This window comes from Haemaphysalis longicornis, unplaced genomic scaffold, assembly GCF_048455015.1.
Source record: "Haemaphysalis longicornis isolate Haplotype H1 unplaced genomic scaffold, Haemaphysalis longicornis Haplotype H1 scaffold_117, whole genome shotgun sequence".
Lineage (NCBI taxonomy): Eukaryota > Metazoa > Arthropoda > Arachnida > Ixodida > Ixodidae > Haemaphysalis > Haemaphysalis longicornis.
The window spans coordinates 706,242-713,725 of record NW_027526222.1 but is presented as its reverse complement, the minus strand read 5'-3'; positions in this window follow the sequence as shown (position 1 = coordinate 713,725).

Below are 7,484 nucleotides of genomic sequence, written 5' to 3'. Positions count from 1 at the left end.
AGACCTACCGCAAGGTAGATGCGGAATGCACAAAGCTTCAATGGAAAACGGTCCTCATCTGCCCGAAAGATCACCGCTCCGTAACTGCCATCCCAAAGGTGACGCTTCATAAGTTGGTTCAAGCCACGGCACCGGACGCCAAGGTAGTGGACTACGCAGCATGTAGAACCAATGCCCAGTCCAACACTGTTACTGGGACCACGTATGACGAACTTCACGCCGACAACTTGTGCAAGGTAAGCACCCTCCAAGTTACGGACGGGACCACATTTGAAGTCGAAATTTTTCGTCTTTATGGCCATAATGTTTCAAGAGGCGTCATCACAACAGACCCTAATGATACCAACGAGGAACTTCGTAGTGTGCTGCGATGTGAAACTGCTAATGTGCTCGAGGCAAGGCAGATGGGCAAAAGCGGAAGGGCGCTCCTTACATTTGATTCACCTGTACTGCCGAAGCGAATCAAATACTACAGCGAATTATGCAAGGTTACCCCTTACGTTGCACGCATGCTGATCTGCTACCGTTGCCATGGAGAAGGCCATATGCAAAAGTACTGCCCCAATGACGAAATATGCTGTCGGTGTGGCACCGGTCACACCGAAAAAGAATGTAACAGACAAGATAAGCACTACGTCACGATAAGGGGAACGGTCACCTGGCGACAGACGCCACTTGCCCGGAGAAAGACAAGCGCTTGAAAGAAAACAAAGACAGACTGGAACGCTGCTCTCGGAGCTGCTCTCGTAGAAGAACCGCCAATTCCAAAATGGCACCGCAGGGCTCCCAAGATCTTGAAAGCTATCCCGTACTCTCCGAAACGATGGTGTATACAACGCCCAAAGCAGTCAGCTTCGCGAACGACAAAGATACCTATGCCTCCAAGGCTTCCATGGACCTCCATGCCAACATAGAAAGTGTGATTGCTGCTCTAAGAAAAACGATAGAGGAATCGTCTCGGCGTCTCACACAGCTCCTGTCCCAGGAAGTATCTATACAAACACCTCACGAAACCCGGGACACCGAACTACGGAGCCCTCAAGACGACCCCCTTCAGCTGGTGCGCGCAAACGAACAACGATCTTCGTCGAAACCACAGCGTTCTACACCAAACCGACCTGCTTCCAAGACAACAGGTTCGAAATCGTGGCATAGCCATGACAAGTCACCGCCATCGCAGCCTGCAGCCCCTGAAACAAATATAAAAACCGACACGATGAAGGAATAGTGAATGAACGGTTGAATTCTGAGGTGCCGACTGTACAAAGCATGTCAACCACCGTCCAGACACATGATCAAGTGCTTAAAGATCTTACCCAGAGTTAAGCACTGGCAACGGAAGCACTTGACAGTTTGGGAAACAAATTTGAAATGATTATGACGCAGCTGGACACGCTGACTTCGGAAGTCGGCCATCTTAAATCGACCCTGGAACGCCGGGAACGGCGACGTTCATACGGTAGCCTTTCTCGTTCACCTCGACGCCGCCAAGATGACCGCAGCCAATAGTCCTGCAATGGAACTGCCGTAGCCTCCGAGCTAATGGCGCTGAATTGAGCGAACGGTTACGATGCGTTCAGCACCCCTGGCACTTCTACTTCAAGAAACCAGGGGTACACACCCAGTATAAATGGATACCGCGCTTACTTCCAGCCAAGCATTCTTCATGAAGGAAAACCTGAACCCACAGCACAAGCGGCAATTTTTATCAGCAGAAATATTCGGCACTGTCAGCTGGATACTTCAGCATACTGCACGGCCTTCCAGGAAGTCGTAGCAGTACGCATTGACTTGAATTCTCCACAAAGGATAATTTTAGTGTCCGTATAATTACGTCCTGAAACGGGCTGCTCCAACAGGGGTGATTTCACTTGGATGACGCATCTACGCTCCCTTCGGACGCCATCCTCATTGGAGGGGACTTTAACGCGCCTAACGTTATCTGGGGATACCCTCGAAATACCCCCAGGGGAGCTCAGCTGGAGCATGAAGCCCAAGCAGCCGACCTTACCTTGGTTAACGACCTTGACGTTCCCACTAGGACGGCACTGCACTCTCGTCAAAAGGGTACCACACCGGGTCTCACGTGGACATCGCATAATCTCTGTTCTTCGTGGTCCTGTGAAAATGACCCATGGGGCAGTGACCATTACCCTATTCGCTCTTTCCAGCGACGCTGGCGACGCCGCGCGGAATTTGTTTGAAGCCAGGACACGGTGATCGGCGGACCGGTCGCTCCGGCGGAGGCGGCCGGCGGCGTCCGTGCGGCCTCGCAGAAGCGTTAAGGAAAAGAGTAATCGATAGTATTGGCCCCGAGGACATACCGTGGCGCCACCTACGAATGACGTCACTTGTTGGACGCCGGGTCGGGTTGTCGTCTGCTACAACCAATTTCCTGTGCGTATGCGGCCGCCGCGTGTTTTAAATGCAGAGCATTTCAGTAACTCACAATGTCACCCGCGTTGTCCCGTCGTAGTCCGCACCGTCGCTGTCCGCACCCCTCCCCCTACACTATATAAAAGAAAATACTATCCGGCGCCAGGTTTCGATCCCTCGACCCTGCGGGCGGAACGCAATGTACATGGTACTCTACCCACTGCGCCACAGAGCCAACTTTTTCTTTTTTTTTAACAGTAACTTTATTTACAAATATACATACAGGGCCAGATGAAGTGGTTACTGAGGTTTCAGAGAACAGTGTAACATGCTATGCTCACACAGACAAATAATCGCGTTCGGGAACTGTACAAGCCAAGACAAAATTCAGCGTGTTTCGACAGGGAAGTGGAAACCATTCGTAGGCAGTGCCAGCAAAGCCACGTAGTGCTGGCGTGGTTCCTGTTAGAAACACTTACAAATGGGCGATGGTGTCATTTGTTTACAGTATACGGTAATGAAGTAGGGGCAAGGGGTTGGGCGTAGAAGTTATGGAGAAAAGTCGTTAGTGGGCAGAAGTGGCCCATGGTGCTGTCCCGCTTCCGGCCCTCAGATCAAGTCCCATCCCCTTTGCTGCTTTACCTTAAACTCCGTGAGGGCTCGTGAGCCCCGCGCCAGTGAGTCGCGAAGCTCAGTGTCTGAATCGGGCCTGTCAAGGGCGGCCACTGCCCACTGCGCCTTCTGTACAAAGTGCCTCCACGCCGGCCGCGTGCTTTCGGCACATTCAACCACGTCGACTCTCGCCCTCCATAGCGAGTGGAGACCTATGACGTGGCCGCAGTCACGGAGGAGCGGGTGCTCCGAGGCCGCCTCCAAGAACCTCAAGTTCATTCAGGTGAGCTGCCAGTACGTGTCGAAAGAGCACTGCAGCTCGTCCCAGAAATACGACGCCGTGTTGCACTCCACAAAAACGTGCTCTGCCGTCTCCCTCCTTCCACAGAACAAGCAGTTGGTCCCTCCAGGAAGAAAGAAGCCCCTCTCCCCCTGTCTTGCCTTAGTGGGTAGAACCCCTGTGTGAAAGCGGAAGAAGAAATCCTTCGAACCAGAAGGAATGGGGAGCTTCCGCACTCGCCGGAGGACGTCACTTTTCATGCGCCCTAGAGGTGGTGAGCGATACATGGGGGGTGGGAGGATCTGTTCCACCAGGTCCCACTACAACTTCTTCGGGGCCACTGCGCACAGGTACTCCCAAGAGAACAGTCCCTGCAAGAGGGCCACCGCTGCCGCCACTTTGTAAAAGCCCGTTGCCCGGTTACTATGTGTAAACTCCACTGTTGTTGGCAGCCAAGGGGCCAAATGTGAGCAGCCCGAAGGAAACCGTCACGACGATCGCGGAAGAACAAAAAACGTTGCACTGTCAGCTTGAGCTCCACGTTAACAAGCCCGAGGCCACCCGCTTCCGGACTCCAGAAAATATTATTGCGACGCATAGGCTCGTAGGTGGATCGCCAGATGAATACTGCGAACAGCCGGTGTGCTTGGCCACTGAGCCTGCGTCGATGGTCGATACTCTGGCCACGTACAGGACGGCAGGGTATAACACAGCATTGCAAACATGTGCCCTTGAGAAAAAGGCGATGTGTCGCGCTCGCCAGGCCTCCAACTTCCTACCCGCGGCTGCCAGCTTTGACTGCCAGCGGGGGGCAATGGCTCGGCCGCAGTCCAGGTTGACTCCGAGGTAGCGGGTGATGGCCTCCCTCCATCGAACTCCGTAGAGCTGTGGTGGTTTGGTGGGCCATTCACCTAGCCATGCTCCCTCGCACTTAGAAAGATTCAGCTGAGCACCCGAAAACTGACAGAATGATTGCGCGAGCGCGACGATCTCCCTCACCTGTTCTTTCGACGAACATACGAACGCGACATCATCCGCGTAAGCCAGGACTCTTAGTTCTTCGTCGCAGAGAACCGAACCTTTGACTGACTTCGATGCGATTGCCATTCTGCAAAGTGGCTCTATATATAATGGAAACAGAATCGGGGACATGGGGCAGCCCTGCCGGACCGACCTTCTCAGGGCGATGGGGCTCCCCACCTCCCCGTTCATAATGATGCTGGTGGTGATTTCAGTATAGCAGATCTTGATCCACTCCACCATTTCGTCCCATATCCCGCACCGATGGAGGAGCATCTACAGAAAGGCGTGATCTACTTGGTCGAAGGCCTTTGTGATCGAGGTCGAGTTGCAAGACAGCAAGGGGAAAAAACCCTGACTCCGCCACCTCACAGACAGTCCTCATGCGGTGTAGGTTGGTGTTGATAGAGCGGCCTCTGAATCCGCATGTCTGATGTGGTCCCACCACACTGCTGAGGGCCTTCTCGAGCCGTCTGGACAGGATTCGGGATAGGATTTTGTAGTCTGTTGATAGTAGACTGATAGGCCTGAAATCTTCAACACTGGGTGCCGTATCATGAGACGTTTTTTTCGGTATTAGGACCAAATTACTGCTCCGCATTGAAGGTGGCAGCAGCTTTGTGTTTTTGATGTTTTCGAATACCGACGCCAAGACAGGGCTGATCTCCTCTCAGAATACCTGGTAGAACTCCGAAACGATCCCATCCGGCCCCGGTGACTTATTCTTTGGCAGTTCCTTTACAGCGCTTTTGACTTCTTCGACCGTGATGGGGTTGTTTATGACGGCCTTAACGTCCTCCGGGACCTTGGGCAGCTCATCGAGGACATCCGGCGGAGGAACATCGGGAACAGCGCGCGAGAACAGCTTCTCGTAGTAGTCGCCGAAGGCAGCCGCCACCTCACCGCTCCCAGGAGCGAGCCCACTAGGGTGGTTGACCTCGGAAATCGCTTTAGTGGCAGTCCTTGCCCGCTCGAAAGCACCAAAAAGTTTCGACGGCTGTGTCTCGGCCACCACTCGCTGCTCCCTACTCCGCACAAGAGCCCCCCAGTACCGCTTTTCCAGCTCAGTTCGGATCTCCTCTTTCACGCTGCGAATGTCCTCCGAGAATTCCCCCGGCCTCTCCTCGTCCGCTTCCACAAGAGAGCGTAGGCACTCCGTGAGTCGACTTAATTTCGCCTTTCTGTCTCTCGCTTCCTGTCGTCCGATTGTGATTGCTGCATTTTTTACCCGTTTTTTTGAAGCGCTCCCAGGCGACCCCATCGATGGGTGCAGCATTGATTGCTTCAATTTCACCTCTTATGCGATCAGCGAAGGTCGCATTATCGAGGACCGTAGTGTTCATCAGCCAACGGCTGCCAACCCCTCCCTTGGTTTCGCGTTCAGTTCTAATGGTACATGTTACCAAACCGTGGTCCGAGAAAGCAACAGGGGTGACGGTGTAGTCAGTCACTAACGGCAGCGCATCGCCCGTCAAGTACACCCGATCTAAGCGAGCCTGTGACGTGCCACACCATCTGGTGTAGCGGGAAGGTGACCACCCACGCTGGAGGGCGACGTCGTTCAGGTCACCCGACACAGAATGGGACGTTACGGACGCGCCTTATATCGTTGACTCATTCAAATTACTGCTGACGAGCGCTCTCTCGTCAGCAGTTGCCACAAGTGCAACAACATTCACGTAACGCAAACTACTTAACGTCGTGCGCCCCCGGAAATGCTCTGCATTTGATCGTGCCCCCCGCGAGGGGATGTTTATACAGGAACTCCTACTTCTAGCTAAGGTCCCTGAAAGAACTAAGGTAGCGCCAACTGCTCCCTCCTTCTCCGCTGCCCTCCTCTTTTTTCTCTCCCCTCACCCGCGGCGCCGCCGTCCCTTTAACTCCGCGGCGGGGCCGCCATATTTGTTGGCCACTTGAGAGCAGACGCCCTCGCTACGCTTCAGGGCGCTCGCTGCAGTTTGCTCTTGTTTTCGCGCCGAAATCGCTCTTTGGTAGCATTTATAGGATTTCTAGAGCCCCGTTTTACCAACAGGCACTGAGTGATAGTGTTTTGTTTTATATTTTTGTCTACAAGGGGATATTTGCGGGGCGGATGCCGCTGGCGCATACGCACAGCGCGGTTTTTGTTTACGTGTGCGGCATTCTGTAACACCTCAGGATAGCTCGTGAATGCGAAAGGATCGAGCGTGGACATTTCAAACTGCTCTGTTACGGTAGTTCCGTTCTTGCATTCGCGTGACTGTGGTCGTGCAATCACTGCACAGAGGTCCTGCGCACGGTTCGCGGCAGTATACAGTGCGCTTCATTCGCAAATGCCGTAGTTCGGGCGCTGCGCTGGCGTCCTTGCACTCGCCTTTCTTGCGATAATTGTGTATCCTCAGCGGCGTTCACTCTGCGCCCGCTTTTACTAACGACCTACAGCCTACCTTAATTACGCGCAGTTTAGAGTGCTTTGCCGTTTTTGTAGAAATGTTTCCTTCACCTTCATGTCGTTATAGGCTGCTGTGAGTAGACTAAAAACATACACATGCTGTTGTGCGTGTGTGCACGTACAGCGACGTGAACAGCCCCTGCTTCCCCGACTTCGCAGCCGGATACACTAAACTGCACTCGCGGCCGTACGTTCATGTGCGAACCTAGTGAAAAACGCAGACTTGTAATTCTGGGAATACGCGCCAGAGAAGACTGCGATCAATCGATCGGGTTAACTGAAATTACAGTCCCTCTAGGTACAAATTATGTAACTAGTTACTGCAGTTAATTAATCATGCAATACGTTTTTTCACCGGGCGCGGTCGTTTACAGCCGTTATTATTGGAGGCGCCTGGACAGAATTGTTTTGTGCTGGGATATATTCTGGCAGATTTGTACATTGCACTAACACAGGGATACACCCGAAAGAAATTCGAAAGAGGACCAATGTCACGATGATTATCAAGAGAAAACAATAAATCACAAAAATGAATTGGTGCCAGCAAATATATATTTTATTGGAACAAACGTCCGTAATGACGTCGTGCAGGTGGCTTGTGCTGCTGACGTGGCTTCCCGTGAGAAAAAATGTTGGGAGTGGCATTTGGGTTTAGTTTTTTTAACGCTAAGCTTCTCCAATATCCGTTGCTCAAATTGATCCGTGAAATAATCCTATTGAGAAGGGAAAAGAAATGTCGCCACCGAGTTTGAGATGCGCCACAAA